General features: G+C 40.8%; 1 protein-coding gene across 7 annotated transcripts in view; it reads right to left on the bottom strand.

Annotated features, from left to right (window-relative positions):
• The window catches only part of CAST (calpastatin), a 111,758-nt gene that overhangs the window by 54,695 nt on the left and 35,109 nt on the right, over window positions 1-21,954 (bottom strand). For 2 of the 7 annotated variants that reach the window (XM_023212200.2, XM_023212201.2), the window contains exon 1: window positions 13,457-13,707. The exons of the other annotated variants lie outside the window; for them this stretch is intronic. The gene's annotated coding sequence lies outside the window, so the exon portion shown is untranslated. Of the gene's footprint in view, window positions 1-13,456; window positions 13,708-21,954 lie in introns of those variants that run through there. 7 annotated transcript variants of the gene reach the window in all.

The following is a 21,954-nucleotide window of genomic DNA, read 5'->3' as shown; positions in this document are numbered from 1 at the left end:
GTCTACCACACATTAGAGTCCCTTCACGTCTTCCTGGCCTCCTGCCAGGCACCTCCCACTGGATTACAGGAATCCTCTCTGCCTCCCCTCCAGCCATTCAGCCTCCCTGTGATCTCTCCCCTTGACCCCAGCTGGCTTGGCTCAGAACTTGCACAAAGTGGGGCATCGGATGTGTCAGAATTCTTTCTCCTCATGCCAGACCTTCCTTCCCTTCTCCACCCCATCACTGGCAGCACTCCCATATCCTCCCACCTGCAACACTACTTGCCCTTCACACCTGAATCTGTCTTTGTTTGTGGAGGGTTACTAAGACCATCATGCTGCGTACATGTTCCCTCCTTCTCCACTTGACAATTCATCGGCAGTTTCACTTTGAGTCACTAACTGTTCTCTCCTTGTTGGCTGCTGTGGCCTCAGGGGCCCTAGATTCCCTCCCTATACCTCTGACTTGTTTTCTTCTGGAAGCCTCTTCCACGTGCTCCATTCTTCTCTGTATTCTTTTTTTTAACTTTCAGGTTCAGGGGTGTATGTGTAAGCTTGTTAAACAGGTACACCGCGTGTCATGGGGGTTCAGTGGACAGATGATTTCATCACCCAGGAGATAAGCACAGTACCTGATAGGCAGTTTTTCAATCCTTACCCTCCTCCCTCCCTCTAGTGTTCTTTAATATTCAGTCTCTGCCTTTTCTCTGATATTATTGCTCCCCCTGAATGTTGATTTCTCCCCATGACTTTAAGTATCTCTTATTTTGAGAGCAATTCTTCAAACCTTATCGGCAACTTTACAACCAGACTGCATTATTTTACCTTAAAGAGAGGAAGCCAAGAAAGACAGATATAGGCTCAAATCCCTGCTCCAATGCTTATTAGCACAAATTAACTAACCTCTTGGAGCCTCCGTATTTCCTCATCTATAAAATGGGGGTAAAACCATGAAGCTGCTCTCAGGAAATCACCTGGCCTTGACTCACCCATTAATTCAGCGCAGTTCCAGTCCTTATCACCATTACATCCTTTCTACTACTACCCTACTCCAGGTCTAATCACCTATCACCCATACCTGGATGGAAACCCCCTTCTAATAGTTTCCATCTAATAGTTGCCATTCGTACCCTTATTTGTCTCTCAATCCTTTCTGTCTATGGCTGACTAATCTTTCTAAAATAAATGTCTGCCATGTTTCCACACTGATGAAATATCAGTAAGTCCAGACAAAGTCTAATGCTTTCTGCCTGATTTTTACATTCTCCATTATTTGACCTCTCTCATCATGGCCGCACATCGAGTCTCCCCTCTAGCCAAGAAGGTGTCCTTACCATTTCACCAGCATCACGTCAGGCAGCATAACACACAGGCAAAAAGAGTTAAAGTGGATTCTAGTCTCAAGACCGTGGTGGAATCCAGCTGATATTTAATGCACATGCAGCCTTGAGCAAGCTGCTTAACCTCTCTGTGCCTCAGTTTCCTCATATGTAAAACTGAAATAGTAACAATTCTTATCTGGTTCAATTGTTTTGATAACTGTTTTAAGGATAAGTTAATGCATGTGAACCAATAACTGCTTGGCAAGTGATAAGTGCTGGGCAAATGGCAGTTATTGTTATCATCATCACCATCACATTCCCTTCCACTTCTGAGCCTTGCAACTTGCCATTCCCCCTGCCTAGAAGCCTCTTCCCTGCCCAAGTCCTGTCTTCCCTACCCTTGAAGATTTAGCTCAAGACACACTATTTGCATCTGCTTTAGCTCTTCTTATCTTCTCAACTCTTGTGTTGGTATTTCTCACTTTAACACTGAACCATGTGTTCTGAGTTGGAGGGTTACTGAGTTCCTTTCTAAGTGTACATTATGTCTTATCAACGAAGCTATAAACTTATCAAGAGGCAGAGGTCATTTCTGCTCCCCATAGTGCCTATACAGTAGCAGAGAGGGGCTCAAAAATCACCGTTGATTCACATTTTTGTTTCCATTTTCCAGCTGTCAATTAAAGTCTAATTTAAACGAGAATAAAATACAGTTTTAATACTTTCAGTTTTTTTTTTAAGCTGGAATCAAGAACATACTTAATAAATCAGAAGACTTAAGTTTCCATCCGGATGGCTGCTAAGTGGCCGGGACTCCATGGGAGGTCAATTAGGCCTGCTGAGCATCTAGTTTCTTATCATGAGAATACCATGCACCCTACAGGGTTATTGTAAGAGTCAAATTAGATATCAAATGTTAGAGCAATTTAGGCAAACCACAAAACAATACAAAACATTTTCTAAATTAAAAAATCTGACAAATCAATAACTAATTTTTAACTTTTACAAATAGCTCTTCTAGATGTACAAGAGAAAAAGAAATAATTTGTCCTGAGCCATGATCAGATTCTTATTTAATAACATATCTCAAATATTGAAATAAAGGCAATCATGGATGAAAAAAATCCTTTCCTCACAACATTTATAAAACAGCCAAATGTGAACTCCATGAGGGCAGGGTCCAGGCCTGTTTGAGTTACCACCCATCCCCATCCCCATCCCCATCCCCAGAGCCTCAACGTAGTAGTTGCTTAACAAGTATCTGAGATAAATATATGAATTTGTGCATGAATAAACACAAAATTATTATTTGATGGCACAAAACCAACATTGTCTGAGTTTTATTATTTGATCATCAGAAATTCTGTTGACAGCACAGGTCAGAAAACTGATTAGAATAACACAATTTAAACTTTAGGTCATTTACATTATTATTGTCATCAACCAGGAGTTGTACAAGTTAAAAAAAAAAAAAAAAACCCACATATACGCAAAACCCTGAGCTGCTTCCTGTAAGACACCTGCAACAAAACAACAAAACAAGGCTGCTCATGAGGGGTTTTCTAAGGAAGACATGGACATTCTTTAAACACCTTTTATAGGTCTATTAAATACAGGCTTCCATTTTTCTTTCTGTAATGATGGATTATTCACTTCAGGAAATGAATATTCAGATGTCTGTTGCTTGCCATGCTGTCACACCATGACATACATTCTTATAATCCCTTTAATTATGAAGTATAATAATGGCGCTTTTAAAGAGACCTGCAATAGAGTCACCTAACAAGGTATAGTGTTTATGATAACAGAAAGTGTGATTCTGATTAGAGATAAACAATGGATCATCTATGAATGAAGTTTAGCTGTCTCTTTTGGGGAGAATATGGCATTGTGCTAGCAGATCCAGTTACAGTGCCAACTTATATCTCAGAACATAGTATTTGACAAGTGTGATTGTGGTAAGATCTTAGGTACAATACAATGCTACAGGCGGTCAGAAGACGGAGACTATTTCTGAGGTGCTGGTTTGGAAGATGGTTAGGAAAGGCTTCATAGACAAGGCAGGGACTATTTATTGGATGCTTATTGCAGTGTCATCTACAGGGAGGTGGGGACTTACAGAATCTTCCAAATACCAGGAACCGTGACAGGTGCTCTATGTATCTGATTTCAATATATCTTCATAAAATCTTGATAGGTAAACATTATTATCTGCATTTTATCAATGAGAAAACTGATGCTTAGAAAAGTTAAATAACTTATCTAAGATTATACAGTTAAGAAGGGGCAGAGCCTGAATTTGAACACAGATATGACAACAATGCCTATGAACTTTTTGCTGTAACAAGTTGACTGCCCTCATTTCAAATATTAAAACAAAATATTTTGATTTTACAAAATGTGTAGATAGAGGCTGGATCAGGCAGGCATTCCAGGTGAGCAAAACAGCTTGTGCAAGATTTAGGGGTAGGAAAGTAACAGACATATTCAGTCTAGAATGCAACCGGTTAGATGAAGTTGAATGCAAAAAACTAGAGAATTTGGACTATTAGAGAGAAACTGAAGATAACTATAGCTTGGCAGAGCAGGCTGTACATTCATAAAACATATTACAAAGAAACAGTTTAGTTAAAAATAAAGAGCTCTACTTGTTCTGGGGAGTGGAGAGCACTCTAATGCAACGTGTGCGCAGACCTCAAAATAAACATACAAACGTTCCCCAGCAACTGCGACAATAGTCACAGCTGATCTGTGATCTAAATCCAAGCTAAAAGGACACCTGGCCATATTCTCTGAGTGTCTGATTATGAGCTCTGATACCAGACCACCCCAAGAACTTAGAAAAAAAATCCACATAAGGCATGAAGTTGAGCTTCCAGTTCTACAAGGCAACTGCTTCATTTTCATTGCTTTCTAAACTCTAGTTTTCCAGTGCTTTTTTATGGGATAATAATTTTGTAAGTAAGGAGAAGAGCAAGCCACACAGCCTAGGTCAGTCATCAAAGAATAGAAAAGCAGATTTTTTTCCTGAAGTTGTACTCCTGTCTCTAGGGGTTCCAGTTGCTTCTCTTGATGCATGAAATAATTCCATCTATGTCTAATCTCTGGCTGCCCAAGATAAAGCAAAACAGGGGAGTCAGGTCCAGAAAATGCAGCCTACTTTCTGCTTCTTGTCCCTCCCCTAGAGAAGGTTTGACAGGTGAGGATTTACATAAGCCTGTGAATCAAGCAATTTCTGTTAACAGGCACTACAGGAGCCATGAGGAAGGCTGTACTTGACTAGCCATGTGACTTGGAGCTCTTAACCTTTCTTGCACTTCTTTTCTTTATTTGTAAAATCTGTTGGCCTTGAGAATCCTTTAGTTCTGCAATTCTAATATTATAAGCTATTCTTTAGTGAAGGGTATTAAATAATGTGCTTAAGGACAGATGTTCAATTGGGAAACACAGGGGTTAAGAGCATGGGCTCTGAAGTCCCATAGACCTGAGACCTAATTCTGGTTGCACATCTACAGGCAGGCTGCTTAATCCTTCCAAATGTGACATTGTTAGATTCATTTAACGGATATAAAAAAATGATACCAACTTCGTAAGATAGCAGTGAGGATTAAATGAAGGTATGTGTATAGGTGCACGGTTTGGTGCCTGGCACATGGTACATCAACAGGCAGCAGTGATTTGTATTATTTTATGAATGCCAACAGCTTCAAAAGAATCTTTGCTTGGATTCAGAATGACAGAGTAATTCTGAATTCTGTGCTGACCACTGTGTGTGTGTGTTTTTTGTTTGTTTGTTTTTTGTTTTTTTTGTTTTTTTTTGCACAGAATCTTGCTCTGTTATCCAGCTGGAGTGCAGTGGCATGATCTCAGCTCACTGCAACCTCCACCACCTGGGTTCACACAATTCTCCTGTCTCAGCCTCCCGAGTAGCTGGGACTACAGGTGCACCCCACCACACCCAGCTAATTTTTATATTTTTAGTAGAGATGAGGTTTTATCATATTGATCAGGCTGGTCTCAAACTCCTGACCTCAGGTGATCCACCTGCCTCAGCCTCCCAAAGTGCTTGGAATTACAGGTGTGAGCCACCGTGCCCAGCCTGAGCACTAGTTTGAGAAGTTACACATATCATATTAATCTTGCTTATCTTCCTCAAAGAAAAGAACCTGCAACATTATTTTACATTGTGGCATTTTCTTTGGACTCAAATGCATGGTTGGTTTAGGTCCATGTTCCAGTCAAATAAAGAGGAATCTTGGTAGCAAGAGCACATACTTGTAACAACCCTGACAGATTAAGAGCTTATCTAAAGCATATATGGTTATTGATGATATGATTATGGTATAAGAACGAGAAATTCTGGCCAGGCACAATGGCTCACACCTATAATCCCAGCACTCTAGGAGGCCGAGGCGGGTGGATCATCAGGTCAGGAGATGGTGACCTTCCTGGCTAACACAGTGAAACCCCGTCTCTACTAAAAATACAAAATGCACCTGTAGTCCCAGTTACTCGGGAGGCTGAGGCAGGAGAATCACTTGAACCCAGGAGGCAGAGGTTGCAATGAGCCAAGATCACGCCACTGCACTCCAGCTGGGTGACAGAGTGAGACTCCTTCTCAAAAAAAAAAAAAAAAAAAAAATGAGAAATTCTGAGCTCTGCTGAACAATCATCCCAGAAGCCTTTCTACTTCCTTCCATAGGGCATTCATTCCTTAGGTGTAAACCAAACAGACAGCAGTTTTTGCAGTGGCTCTGTGAAAGGACCACCATTTTCTACAGTCTATTGTTGTACATTAGCGCTTTACTCCTGGTGACAATCTCTGTCTCTTCACACTTACATTTGGTTAAAAGAAAGGATCACATAAGATATTAGGATAAATTTGCAAAATGACTCTTCAAAATTACCTTCCAGCCAGCTTAAAATAAGATATTTGATGCTAATATTGCTATCCCAGGTTACTGAAGAACCTAAATGTTCCCTAAAAAGACTGGGACAAAGGCATACCTGCTTGTCCTGAAGTACCTTAAGAATACTTATCCTCTTTAGTCTTATGTCCCTAAACCCCAGGAACACTGATACTTGTGACTTTCTGTTTCTCTGTAGCCCGCGTCCTTTCTTGCACCACAAGGAAATAGTAGTATGTCGTAGACATTATCAATCCCAATATTGCTATCATTTTATAGGCAGATATTCTGGAACTAATATTAGGGGAACCCCGAATGTTGCACACATTATACACCCAGTATACAGCTCGGCTGCCAGGGTATTTTTAAAAACAGGATGCCATTTTCAAATGGTCAAGTAATTAAATTTTCAGAAAATAATATATGTCTATTTCTGTAGATCAGGAGTCTAAAAAGCAAATGAAAACATGTATAGGGTGATGTGAATATCACCAGACCATTATGAAGATCAGGCCAGTATGAATATCATAAGGCCAGTATGACGATAAGATAAGCATGTGACAAGCTAGTACATGTATTCCCCAACTTAAAGGCTTTCAAACATTTTAAACACATAGTTCAGGTCTAACAAAATTAGTCTGTGTTCTAATAAAAGAACCCCCTTTTGTTCCAGACATGAAAATACTGAATAAAATTTAACATAAAAAATAAAATACATAGGTAAGCTTTAAAGAAGAGAAATTCCCAAGTAACCTAAAGGGGAGGGAACTCTAAGTTCTCTGGTGAGCAAGGCTGAGAGAGAATGACTCACGGGGATATCAGAAACAGATATAACAGCTGGGAACTAGGAATTGAATTCTCTAAATGAGAAAGGAATCCTGGCTACAGGCCCTGTGCTGAGTTACTAGCTTAAAGCCAGGAGCTACTCAGAACTGATCATCCACAAACATAAGCCTTGACAACTGCCCACCTGTCCAGAACAATAGCAAGGAAGCTTTCTTTCTGGCTGGCGCCATGAGTGTAAAAATGCACAACGCATGAGAAAAATAAATTCCAAACTTGTGACATTGGGCACTCAAGGACCAAATTTATTCCTGTAGAGTGGAAGCACCAAGCCAAGATATTAATGCTGTTGACATCTGAATGACTGCAGGCAGCGACATACTAAAAACCACTTGGTAGAGGCAGATCTACAACACAGGGGAAAAAGGACCCTCATGGAAAACAATCTTCATTGAAGATGAATTTCAAGCCACATTTTTAAAACCTAATCAGGAAGTAAAATAGCATGTGGGAGAGTCAGTGTTACAAATATGGGAGAAATTTTACTTCAAGAATTAAAGACAGGCTGGGTGCAGCGGCTCACACCTGTAATCCCAGAATTTGTGTATCCTCTTTTGCACCTTGGGTTGAGTAGTGAAGAAAGAAACAGAGGTGAAGAAGGAGGCCGAGGCAGGTGAATCAGTTGATCCCAGGAATTCAAGACCAGCCTGGGAAACATGATGAAACCCGGTCTCCACCAAAAATACAAAAATGAGCCAGGCATGGTGGCTCTCACCTGCGGTCCTAGCTACTTGGGAGGCTGAGAGGTAGGAGGATCACCTGATCCCAGGAGATCAAGGCTTCAGTGAGCTGTGATCATGCCACTGCACTCCAGCCTGAGTGACAGGCCAAGATCCTGTCTCAAAGAAAAAAATAACTAAAACAATAGAAAAGTGGGAAGGAGACTTTTAATAAATTTAAAAAATAAAAGACACAAAAGAAAAAATAAAAAACCCAAATCAAAAATAGGTGAAAATACAAACTACACGTAACGGCATACAGACTTAAGTGACTAGAAGATAGATCTGAGGCCTTTACTCAGAATACAGCACAGAAAAATACAGAGATGGGACACATGAAAGATAAGAATCCTGAGAAACAAAAATGCTAGTTACTAGTTTCAGTTCCCTGATGCAGACTCAGCTCTCTAAACCTGACATATCTTTTAAAATAAAATACTATAAAATGATGCATGTCTACAAGCATGAGGCACTGTTTTAAACATATTGTTAGCATGAGAATACTCACATTCAGGGACTCTGATAATTATTAGCCATAGTAATGGAGTCCTGTAAAAGGGTTTCATTTTCCCTACTGGATACAAACACAATTTCCTACATTCACAATAAGGAAAAAGTATACGTAACTGAAAAATGTGTAAGTGATTCTATTCCCTGCTACCTTCCCTGGCCACTCTGTTAGTGTAGTTAATAAGGAAACAGTATGTACAGGAGGCTGAGCTCCTGATTTCTTCGTGGGAACTGCACTCACAGCTCACACTTTCCCCAACAACTCTATCCTAGGCAACTCTGGAGGCCCCGAGGTGTGGCCTAGGTCTTTGACTCTTAAGTCACTTGTGTGGGGAACCTCAGTCCATTATAGAGTTCAGGGAGTATGCTTGCATACTGAGCACTTTAATCTGTTATGGCAACTTTGAGTGAAATGTGAGTGGTCTATGACCTTGCTCAGGCTCCAGACGTGGACCATGAACATCAGTTGGTTTAGTTCATGAAAGACCTTCCCTGTGAAGGTTGATGGGATCATGAGGTCAAGAGATCGAGACCATCTTGACCAACATGGTGAAACCTCGTCTCTACTAAAAATACAAAATTTAGCCAGAAGTGGTGGTGCATGCCTGTAGTCCTGGCTATTCAGGAAGCTCAGGCAGGAGAATTGCTTGAACCCAGGAGGTGGAGGCTGCAGTGAGCCGAGATTGTGCCACTGCACTCCAGCCCAGATAACACAGCGAGACTCTGTCTCAAAAAAAAAAAAAAAAAAAAAGTTAACCAAAGTTAACACATTCAATAAAAGCAGACCCAAAATCCTTTTTTCTAACATATAAAATATCTTCCCCAAATAAAGTTAAATGTTAGTTTTTTTTAAAAAAAACAGAGTGTTGTAAAGGCATCTGTAGGAAAACAAATGGCAACAAAACAGACCAAACAACAACTTTGAAACCAAGGTGTGCTAACCATTCCTGTAAGAGGAACCAGGGAAAATGACAAAAGGTGAGTAAACTGGGTGTGAAGTTTTCCTTCTCTAGCTAAGGAGATGTATTTACCAGGCTGCAGCTGCCAAATAGAAAAATTAGAAACTAGACTGAGAAAAATGAGTCATTAGAAAGAATTCAGGGGCAGGTTATTCTGATTGTTGATGAACCTGTCTTTGTACTTTTGCACCTCAGGGTGAGTGGTGAAGAAAGAAACAGAAATGTGAGCAGCAGAAATGCATAACCCTCAGAGCTTGCCTGGAGGACTGACAACACACACCCAATCAGTTGTGGCAGCTCCAGTTAAACTGTGTAGAGCCCCAGGACAAAATGAAAATCTCAGGTGTTACTGACACCTGATGGAAATCCAGTCTGTTTACAAGGGAAGAGTAGCAAAAACATCTCATCAGAATGTCCTAGAATTAACCAGAACTCTCAATCCCACAAAAAAGCATATGCAAAGGTGTGCAACAGAAACGGGAGTGTCTCAGGGGAAAGCATGGGAAGAAGAGACTGACTGGGAGCTGGAAGTATTTCACACTTACGAGCAGTCCTGCCTTAACTGACTGTGCCCCACCAGAATAACATCTCAGTCACTAGGATCTGCAGCTGTTGGCATTTTCTGCTTTAGCCTTGCCTCCTGGTTGCAGGTTTCCTTTAAGGAAATCATATTTCTACTGTATATTCCCAGAAAAACAGGCTCCCAAGCTTAACCTCAACCCTCTTCCTTTAACCTTTCACTCTGCTTTTACAGCATCGTGATAGCAGTGTCATTTAACACTTTTTAAATTGCCCTTTATATTTGTTATGTGGGCCATACCTCTGTATGCCTAGCAGCATGTACAGCTGATTGCAGAAACTCCAGAAAGAAAAAAAAAAAAAAAAGAAAGAAAGAAAAAAGGGTTCCTTGCTCATATTTTTTTTGATTATCCACTCTATAATCTTTAGCCAAAGCACAAATAGATATTAAGCTTCAAAAACTCTACTTGTAAATCCTAGAGAATAAAAATGAATATTATTTTATCATTTCTACCTAACCAGGAATAATCTATATTAATGTAACAGCATCTTAGGGCACTATTCATATTAAGATAAAACTAATCTTTTTTTCAATCCAATAAATATTGAGCAATTACTATGTGGAAGACACGAAGTAGATGCTATAGGGGAGTCTGTCTTTAAGGGGCTCATGGTATAGTAAAAGTTTGCATTCTGAGAGAGAAAATCACTGTAGCAAAATGAGAATTTAGTGTGTGATAACTTTTCATGCACTGAAGCTCATTCTTTGAAAAGTGTTCATGGCAAGCTGTTCAATATGTCCTGAAAAACAATATAGTGTGGTAGTTCTTATTTTCTTAAACTGTAAAATGAGCATAATAGGAGCATCTACCTCATAGTTACATTATCATCACAGCACATAAGGGCTCCATATGTGCTTAGAATATAGTGTTTTCAGTAAACGTAGCTGTTACTATTAATGTGTTATAGCCACATTAGAACTATTACTAGAACTATTAATACAAATATTAATATTAGAGCTATTAATACTCTTTTCTAATACAGATTATACTAATCTATTCTTTTACTAGAACCTATTACAGTCACCTTTTAATAATCTATTAGTATTGCTTAGGGTAGACAATAGAGTACTATAGCACATGGGTCCAACAATATCCCCTTGCTAATGGTATGATTACACAGTTTCTGCCCATATCACAATGTTCAAATAAACAGATTTACTCAGAAGCCAACAAGTCTTAGGAGATGTAAAGTGGTCTTAAAAATTGGAAATCATGTGACTGGGTAATTATTTTTATGGTTTTCCATCAAAATGGTATGGCTCAATTCTTTTCTTTCTTTCTTTTCTTTTTTTTTGACACAGGGTCTCATCGCTGTTTCAGGCTGGAGTGCAGCAGCACAATCACAGCTCACTATAATTTCAACCTCCCAGACTCAATTGATCCTCCCACCTTAGCCTTCCAAGTAGCTGGGGCCACATAGGTGCATGACACCATGCCTGTCTAATTTTTAAATTTTTTGTAGAGACAGGGTCTTGCTATGTTGCTCAGGCTGGTCTCAAACTCCTGGCCTCAAGTGATCCTCCCTCCTCGGCCTTCCAAAGTGTTGGGATTACAGGCATTAGCCACCATGCCTAGCCATTTTTAATATCTTTTATCCAATTAAAAAAAATTGGAGGTAGTACCCAACCAAAGTTCATTTAAATGCATGAAAGTGCTTTCGGTAACACTCTGACATTCAGTGGGAGCAAAGAGCTCTATCTAATTCAGAATTGTCACCCAAAATGCCAACAGTATGCCTTTTGAGAAACATTAAGATGACATTTTTAAGTCAAGAGCGTCCACAGAGAAAAAATAAAATGCAATGTTTGTGAAAACCTCCTGTAATTTTCTAGTATGCAGATTGCTAATTCAACGTATCAGAAACACTATGCAGTATGTTCTTATGAGGTTAGACACACCTGTACTAAAACAGGTATCTCAGATTCGTATGATCTCCAAATTGAGGGAATTATAAAGTATAATGAAAGAGGAGATACAAAGATACATATGAACATAGGAGAACATGGGTTGGGTTATGGAGTTTTTATTTGAATAGGACTGATTAAGATAGTTCATATTTTGAGAAAAAGTAATGTGTTTCCACCTAAGAAGCAGTGATCACTTAAAGTCAACTACGATTATAAACAATGAATAGAAACATAAATACTCAGCTGATTTTAAGAAGTTATTCAAATGAAAAGAAAATGTTTTCTTTTTCTTTTTGGTTTCACTCTTTCAAACTGTTATTTTACGTACTATCTTTTATGTTTTCATTGCAGGAGAGATGTTATACTCAGTCAATTCTACCAGAGAATAATCAAGGAACCAAAACTCCCCACTAATTCTATATAATCAACTATTCTCATGCATTGGGACTCTTCTTTCAAAGCATCTGAACTGAATCACAGCCAATATGTATACTTGAATGTGCTGCTTCATAAACACTGTTTCACAGTCTACAAGGCATGCTGATTCGTAATAGACACCAGGAGTCCTTGCTACACACACACGGGATCCCTAGTCAGCCCCATTGCTATAGGTGGCTTATTCCTTCTACATCAGTTACAGATGTGGCCTTTCTTGTTCAGCAAGATTTTGCTAAATTTCACTACTTCATTTTAATCCTATACTGCCTCCTAGAACCCAAGCAGCACACCCTCCCCACCATATTCCCAGCAACTCAATATTCCTTTTAGATAATGAAAAACCAGTGCGCAAAAGTCGAATTCATTCATCAGAAAGAAGCAATCTATATTAATATAAGCTCTATTACTGATTAGGAAATAGACTTTCCCCTTTTGAACAGTAGATGCCACTCCTTGTTGAGCTTCCCTGCAATGCAGAGGTTTTTCCCCTGAAAAACATGTGAAACAGCAGGAACTTTCCAGAGCTGCTGATTAAGCAGTTAAAGAGGCCCCAAAGTCCCGATCCTTAGGAAAGCTGCCTAATCTCTCTGCCTCATTTTCTGAAGCTGTACAATGGGAATGAAGAACTTGCCCCGTCTGTGTATAAGTGGAGAATGCCGGGTCCCTAACCATATAGAAGAGATAGTTAAATCTCTGTGAAAACACTTCGTATTCTTAAAAGATAGACACAAAGTAACCCTCAGTGATGTTATTCTACAACAGTCTCAGGTTGTGTAAAGGAAATGGAACGAAACAGGTTACAACACTTGCCACACCACACCCAGCATATATCAGATACGCAGAAAGGTCAGAGTGAGCTCACGCTCTAAAACGGAGGTCATCACAGGGTGGCGGCAGGGCTGGGGAGGAGGAGGGCTAGCTCCAATCCTAGAGATAAAGGTGCCAAACCAAACTGACACAGCTACTGCTTTCCTTCTTTCGGCACTTGTCCCAGGCCACACAAATCCCGTTTTGTAACCCTACGCGTCCGGTCACCAGATACATTCCCAGAGGAAGGGGCAGTAACAGTGTTACCGACAGGGAGGAGGAGTCACCAAGAAACACAGTTAAACTCAGAACGCACAGTATTGCCTGGGTCGCGATAGCAGGAAGAGCGCACGTCCAGAGCCTGGGGAGTCCGCGGCAGGGTCCAGGCCCCGGACACGCAGGGCTGGACGCTGGGGGACACAAACCGCTCGACCCAGGAGCACGCGCGGCCTGGAGCAAAGCGGCGGAAGACAGTACTCACTCTGCGTGGACTCAAGACCCTGGAAACCTCGGCTTGGTTTTCAGGAGGTCTGCATTCCTGGCTGGGCACGGCTCCCTCGGTTTCCGCTTGCAGCCCCAGCCCAGCTCTCTGAGTGCGACGGGGCGGGGCGGTCCCGGGAAGGCGACGCAGGATGCTCCCCGCCCCCCTGCCCGGCGGCCCCGCCCCAGGAGCCCGGGATGCGTGGGGAGGGAGGTCCCGTTCCGTGGACTCGTCATGCGCCTGGCATCTGGAGACTGGCTCACTCAATAGCGCAGCCTGTGATGCGGACCACGTGCTGTGTGGGCTGCGCACCGCCGGCTGATGACAGGTTACCGCTCCCTCGGCTGTCACCCTGTGACTACCAGAATAAGGGAACGACGGTGGGTGCTCTTCGCAAATACGCTCCCCCGAAGACCTCTTTTGAAACTATAAAGTGGATTAATAATGACTACAACCAGGGATTTGCAAATGCAGTTAAAACTGTGTAATGGATTTCTTTAAAGAGTAGTTTAACAGTGAGAATTCTACCGGATTACTTTATATTATATTACAAACTTCAAAATTAATAAGAATAGATTTGAAGCCATTGAATACAATATAAATTCATGAGTCTATACTGATGTAAATAAATGAATGAATAAATAAATAGAGGAGTTAAGCCACTCTTTCATATAGAAGAAGGTCAACTAATAAATATTGAATGAATGATAGAGTCGGAGAAAATAATTATAAAAATTTTAAAAATAAATGAAAAGCCGTACACCAACCACATTATAGGTTCTGAACCCTAAACTTGGGGTGTGAATGAAGGAGATGGTGGTGGTCACTGTTTGAGGAACAGAGACCTCAGGACAGGCTGGACAGTGCTGTGTTGAGTCATGACAAGTGATGGCCAGTGGCATGAAAAAGGTGAACTCATCCACACAGCTTTGTACCCCACCAGGCAGCCAAGGCAAGTAGGGCCCTCTGATGTCCCCTTCAGGGTACTCCTCACAGCCACCTTATTTTTTTTCTTTTATTTCTGTCAAAAATGTAGTGAAATAACAGCCCTTCCAACTTTAAGATTCTAACATTTCCAGAGCAGAACACCCCATCCTTATAATTTTTTTTTTTTTTGAGATAGGAGTCTTGCTCTGTGGCCCAGACTGGAGTGCAGTCACGTGATCTCAGCTCACTGCAATCTCTGCCTCCTGGGTTCAAGCAATACTCCTGCCTCAGCCTCCTGAGTAGCTGGGATTACAGAGGCACACCACCACACCTGGCTAATTTTTGTATTTTTAGTAGAGACAGGGTTTCACCATGTTGGCCAGGCTGGTCTCGAACTCCTGACCTGAAGTGATCTGCCCACCTCATCCTCCCAAAGTGCTGGGATTACAGGCGTGAGCCACCATGCCCGGACTTAGAATTCTTCTTTTTTTTTTTTTTTTTTTTTTTGAGACAGAGTCTCACTCTGTCGCCTGGGGTTGGAGTGCAGTGGCCGGATCTCAGCTCACTGCAAGCTCCGCCTCCCGGGTTCACGCCATTCTCCTGCCTCAGCCTCCCGAGTAGCTGGGACTACAGGCGCCCGCCACCTTGCCCGGCTAGTTTTTTGTATTTTTTAGTAGAGACGGGGTTTCACCATGTTAGCCAGGATGGTCTCGATCTCCCGACCTCGTGATCCGCCCGTCTCGGCCTCCCAAAGTGCTGGAATTACAGGCTTGAGCCACCGCGCCCGGCCAGAATTCTTCTTAATGGAAGTATAGCTTATATATCCCTTTTTGTTGTTGTTGTTGATCGTTAGTATTGTTATTCCTTTTTAAAAATAAACTAAAACTCAGCTCATCTAGGTTTCACTGACATTAATTTCTCCTGTGACAAAAACAGCACAGGGTGACTAATTTGGGCCACACCCCTTAGGGATGGGCCCTGGGCCCCACAGCTTCCAGAGTTAGGCAGCTCAATGATGCCTATCTCTGAATGTATTTCTGTGCTCCTGAAGAGTACAGATGAGTAATCACATGGTTATAAAACAAATTTTCTGGCAGGGCATGGTAGCTCACTCCTCTAATCCCAGCACTTTGGGAGGTCGAGGCGGGTGCATCACTTGAGCTCAGGAGTTCGAGACCAGCCTGGGCAACATGGTGAAACCCTGTCTCTACTAAAAATACTAAAATTAGCTGTGTGTGATGGTGTGCACCTGTAATTCCAGCTACTCGGGTGGCTTCAGGCAGGATTATCGCTTGAACCCGGAAGGCGGAGGTTGCAGTGAGCTGAGATCACACCACCGCACTCCTGCCTGGGCAACAGTGAGACCCTGTCTCAAAAAAAAAAAAAAAGAAAAAAGAAAAAAGAAATTCGAAACATTCTTCCACTGTAAGTCAAGTGGAAAGGGGCTCCTTTCCTTAGAGTGAAGGGAAACAATGTTGTTCCACTGCTGTGCTGTGGCCATCACAATCTCTGAGGGTGTCCTTCCTGGCAGTGTGGTTCTCAAATCATCTGCATCTGAAACTCCTGGGAATGCCTATTAAATATATGAAATCCTGGGCTCTTCCCCACCCTGGTGAATCAGAATTTCTTGGCTTGGAACCTGAGAATCTGCATTTTAACCTGATTCTCCAATTGATGTTTAGGTTATGGGTAACCTAAACTACCCACATTCAGCACTATTCAGTCTCCTGGCTACTCAATGTGGCTGCCAAAGCAGTGGCAGCACATCAAATGGAAGCTTGTTAGAAAAGCAGAATCTCATCCTCATCCCGGACTTCATAAATCAGAATCTTCAATTTTTTTTTTTTTTCTTTTTTGAGAGAGAGTCTGGCTCTGTCGCCCAGACTGGAGTGCAGTGGCCGGATCTCAGCTCACTGCAAGCTCCGCCTAGCGGGCTCACGCCGTTCTCCTGCCTCAGCCTCCCGAGTAGCTGGGACTACAGGCACCCGCCACCTCGCCCGGCTAGTTTTCTGTATTTTTTAGTAGAGATGGGGTTTCACCGTGTTAGCCAGGATAGTCTCGATCTCCTGACCTCGTGATCCGCCCGTCCGGCCTCCCAAAGTGCTGGGACCACAGAGAATCTTCATTTTAATAAAACCCACACTGACTCATTATGTACATTGAACGGTGAAAATTACTGCTCTTGATCTTATTTCTCAAGCCCTGGTTATTATTTGTACATTACTTACGTAGTATTTTTTAACCTACCATAGCTATATAATGTTTACTTAATTTAAAAGAAATAGATTTACTTTAACCATAAATTCAGCCTCACCATAAATGAAAGTAGCCATGGGATTAGGAATTCATATGCTAGTTTACTTTTTATAGCACATTAAAATATAAGCATAATTATTAAAATAAAAATGCTTTCTTGTCTAATACACAGTCATCTCACAAACCACACATAATAGGAGAGTACTGTGGGCTGATGCTGGCCCTGAATGTCAGTATACCCTCCACAGTACCTGAAGAGTTAACCCAAACCCTCACTCCTATTATGGATGAGAAAGTAAGAACCTGGGAAGAGAGCTATGTTGCCAAAGTTAGCACAGCTATTTATGACAGACCCAGGACCCAAATCACAAAAGTATTTATCTGATAGGTGCTTATTCCTTCATAGATCTCCTCCTGTCTAGGCTGGGAGGAAAGTTGTTTGTACTTTATTCTGTTTGAAAGGCCTAATGTTGCTGAATAATCTATCATCTATAGTTTTCCTCCTATTCTATTAGGTAATTCTCTTGTTTTCCTTTCTGTCATGGATAGCTGTCTTTCAGCAGGAGGCCACACATTTGAAAACCCTCACCACATATTGATAATTTCCCACCTCATCAGTCCATGCCTTCCCAAAGCAGGATCCAGAAAACTCACACCCCTAGATTCTCTTGGAGCAGGGTGAAGGCATGTGATTTACACTGGCCAATCAGATGTGCCAAACAAGAATGAGCTTGGAGGTGAGCAACGTATGCAGGCTGTTGCCCACCAGGAAATCCATGTTATAATAGGGATTTTGAGTCTTCTGCATTGTTAGTGGCAGAGTTCTGGCACCCAGTCCGACATGTGACAGGAGCTGAGCTGTGGTGGTAGCAGGGGAAAGCCTGATAGTGTTACTGTGCATTGTTCCTGCTGTAAAGCTTTAGATTTCTTCTGCTGTACTCTCCTGGATTTCTCTACCAGCTACCCCCTGTTCCTTAAGAAATTCCTTTTTGGCTTAGTCAGAGTGGGTTCTAATTGGAACTAACAACTTTAACCAGCACATCTGCTTAATAGCATGGTCTTCTACAGAGACATTCCTAATGCAATTTGAACCTCGGTTTCCTCACCTGCACAGTCAGGTTGGCGAAATAGAAGTTGTCTGACAAGTATTCCAGAAATAAAATTGCATGACTGGTTATGGATCACAACTATTTTCATATAGGCTTTAGTAGGGGTCTGTATAATTTCTGCAGCCTCATCTTCACTACTGATTTACCAAAAACTAAATTTTATGATATTAAAATTAATCTAAATATTTTATAATAATTATTTTGAATTAGAAATATTTACATCACTTAAGAGCATTAGATCTTTGAAACCCAAAACTGCATAGCACAAGAGATATCATTTGAGGGCACAAATCCTCATTCTGTAAGAATTCTCATAAAACAGTTCTACAATAGATAGAAACCATTCTCTAATGCATAGCTTACACATATGCTTCAAATTAAGTACTAACTTTTTAAGACTTTAAAGTTTTATTAATAATTGTAAAATTATCACTTATTTTAAATTTCAAATTAACTATTTGCAGAATCAAGAAAACTAGCACTAGTTCTCACTCCCAGTTCTATCTATTCTGTCACGCCTTTTCAGAACATGTTGGGAGAATATTATTCTGCCTATATGTGACATGATAACTGCGTAATAAAAGGCTTCAAGTTATGCTATTACCCCCAGCTTTTCTAAATGATCCATGGGTATGTAATTTCTTAAGGGATAATGCTATGAGTTACAACCATTCCAATCTGGCATCAAAAGAAGAAATAAGCAATTACATTTCTTCAAAACTTTGTAAAAGTCAAAAATATGAGAATGAAAGGGGTGAAGAATCAAACTCTGGAGAACTCACATTCAGGAAACTGGCAAAGGAGAGTGAGTCAGAAAAGCATGGTGAGAAAGAGAAACAGGACACATAAGAATGGAAATGGGAGAGGATGGTATTTTTAAAGCAAAGCAAAGAATTTCAAGTTTGCTGTTAAATACTAAAGCAATAAACATGTGGCCAAATTATCTCTACTTCCAGTTATGCTCTGCCCCTCCCAGCTCTTAAGACAAAACAGGGTTTGTGGAGAGATGTTCAAATTCTTTATAACTATCCCATCTCAGAAAAATAGGGTCACTTCCACGTTAAAAAAAAAAAAAAAAAAAAAAAAAAATTGAAAGGGTCTGATTCTTATGATTATGGTCAAGAAAAAACTGGGTGTGGTTTTCCACAATATACTAAACTTTCAGAAGTTTAGATAACAGCAAGTTGGGGAACATTTACAAATAACTCACTAAATCTCATTGGGTGGGTGTTTTGTTAATGAGGTGTATCATTTTTAGAGGCATAATTTAAGTGTATGCTAAATACAAGTCCTAATAACAATAAAAGTTAATCTTTTTTAGTTAGAGAATCTCTTATTTGGAAACCTGGAAACAACAGAATATGAAGACTAACAAGATCAATCATAGGAGAGGTCCATTTCCCCAGCAACTACTAAATGCCAGGGCCAGGCCTAAGTGTTAGTATTTATTTTCTTTCATTTAAGCCTCTCAACAGCTCTGACAAGACAAGTCCAACCCTCATTTTACAGATGAAGAAACTGAAGCTCAGTGGGGCTGGACAAATAAGAGTGGCAAAGAGGAAATCCAAACTCGTATTTGTTTGTGTAAGCAACTGTCTCTCACCCAGTGACCATCAATGAATGCTGTGGTGTCTCCAGCAGCAGTAAAGAATGGCTAATTAATTTTCGTATAAGGAGTAAGGAAAGGATCCAGTTTCAGCTTTCTACTTATGGCTAGCCAATTTTCCCAGCACCATTTATTAAATAGGGAATCATTTCCCCATTTCTTGTTTTTCTCAGGTTTGTCAAAGATCAAATGGCTGTAGATGTGTGGTATTATTTCTGAGGGCTCTGTTCTGTTCCATTAGTCTACATCTCTGTTTTGGTACCAGTACTGTGCTGTTTTGGTTACTGTAGCCTTGTAGTACAGTTTGAAGTCAGGTAGCGTGATGTCTCCAGCTTTGTTCTTTTGACTTAGGACTGTCTTGGCAATGCGGGATCTTTTTTGGTTCCATATGAACTTTAAAGCAGTTTTTTCCAATTCTGTGAAGAAAGTCATTGGTAGCTTAATGGGGATGGCATTGAATCTATAGATTACTTTGGGCAGTATGGCCATTTTCACGATATTGATTATTCCTATCCATGAGCATGGAATGTTCTTCCATTTGTTTGTGTCCTCTTTTATTTCACTGAGCAGTGGTTTGTAGTTCTCCTTGAAGAGGTCCTTTACATCCCTTGTAAGTTAGATTCCTAGGTATTTTGTTCTCTTTGAAGCAATTGTGAATGGAAGTCCATTCATGATTTGGCTCTCTGTTTGTTTGTTACTGGTGTATAAGAATGCTTGTGATTTCTGCACATTGATTTTGTATCCTGAGACTTTGCTGAATGGATTAGAGACTTAAATGTTAGACCTAAAACCATGAAAACCCTAGAAGAAAACCTAAGTAATACCATTCAGGACATAGGCATGGGCAAGGACTTCAAGTCTAAAACACCAAAAGCAATGGCAACAAAAGCCATAATTGACAAATGGGATCTAATTAAACTAAAGAGCTTCTGCACAGCAAAAGAAACCACCATCAGAGTGAACAGGCAACCTACAGAATGGGAGAAAATTTTTGCAATCTACTCATCTGACACAGGGCTAATATCCAGAACCTACAAAGAACTCAAACAAATTTACGAGAAAAAAACAACCCCATCAAAAAGTGGGCAAAGGATATGAACAGACATTTCTCAAAAGAAGACATGCATACAGCCAACAGGCACATGAAAAAATGCTCGTCATCACTGGCCATCAGAGAAATGCAAATCAAAACCACAATGAGATACCGTCTCACACCAGTTAGAATGGCGATCATTAAAAAGTCAGGAAACAACAAGTGCTGGAGAGGATGTGGAGAAATAGGAACACTTTTACATTGTTGGTGGGATTGTAAACTGGTTCAACCATTGTGGAAAACAGTATGGCGATTCCTCAAGGATCTAGAACTAGAAATACCATATGACCCAGCCATCCCATTACTGGGTATATACCCAAAGGATTATAAATCATGCTGCTATAAAGACACATGCACATGTATGTTTATTGCAGCACTATTCACAATAGCAAAGACTTGGAATCAACCCACATGTCCATCAGTGACAGACTGGATTAAGAAAATGTGGCACACATACACCATGGAATACTATGCAGCCATAAAAAAGGATGAGTTTCTGTCCTTTGTAGGACGTGGATGCAGCTGGAAACCATCATTCTCAGCAAACTATCACAAGAACAGAAAACCAAACACCCCATGTTCTCACTCATAGGTGGGAATTGAACAATGAGATCACTTGGACTCTGGAAGGGGAACATCACACACTGGGGCCTATTATGGGGAGGGGGGAGGGAGAGGGATGGCACTGGGAGTTATACCTGATGTAAATGACGAGTTGATGGATGCTGACGAGTTGATGGGTGCAGCACACCAACATGGCACAAGTATACATATGTAACAAACCTGCACGTTGTGCACATGTACCCTAGAACTTAAAGTATATAAAAAAAAAAGAATGGCTAAAAAAGAGCAGACCTCAGTTTTGAATTTATGTTGGTTCCAAATGTTAATTAACTACCAGTATTTACAATTCATGGTCTTTCAATGATTTTTATATTTTTATTGACTGGTAGAAGAGAGCTTTGAAAAGGTCTTTAAAAAGCACGGGTCTTAAAGTGACATGGTATTTAGCATTAGAGGGACTGGCCTCTTCTCACTTCTCAGCTGATTATTGGTTTGGGCACCATCAGGGACTTGGAGAACAGTCAGAACTCTGAGTGACACTAAAATACTAACTCTTCATTGACCAAGTGACATCTATGAGAAAGTCTTACTTTCTTAAGATAGCCACCAGTTTTAAAGAAAAAAAAAAAACCCTTATGTTAAATAGTTGTATAGATAGTCCTGAAACATAGGTTGAGGTTTTAGATAATCTTGGACATATTAAAAGACCACAAAGTTGAAATGGGCTGAATATAACAACTTTTTTTTCTTTTCTTTTTGAGACAGAGTCTTGCTTTGTTACAAGGTTGGAGTGCAGTGGCGTGATCTCAGCTCACTGCAACCTCCGCCTCCCGGGTTCAAGCTATTCTCCTGCCTCAGCCTCCCAAGTAGCTGGGACTAAAGGCACGTGCCACCACGTACCACACCCAGCTAACTTTTGTATTTTTAGTAGAGATTGGGTTTC

This window comes from Piliocolobus tephrosceles, chromosome 4 (assembly GCF_002776525.5).
Source record: "Piliocolobus tephrosceles isolate RC106 chromosome 4, ASM277652v3, whole genome shotgun sequence".
NCBI classification, from domain to species: Eukaryota; Metazoa; Chordata; class Mammalia; order Primates; family Cercopithecidae; genus Piliocolobus; species Piliocolobus tephrosceles.
The sequence above is the reverse complement of the archived record's forward strand: the minus strand, read 5'-3'. Positions and strand labels throughout refer to the sequence as shown.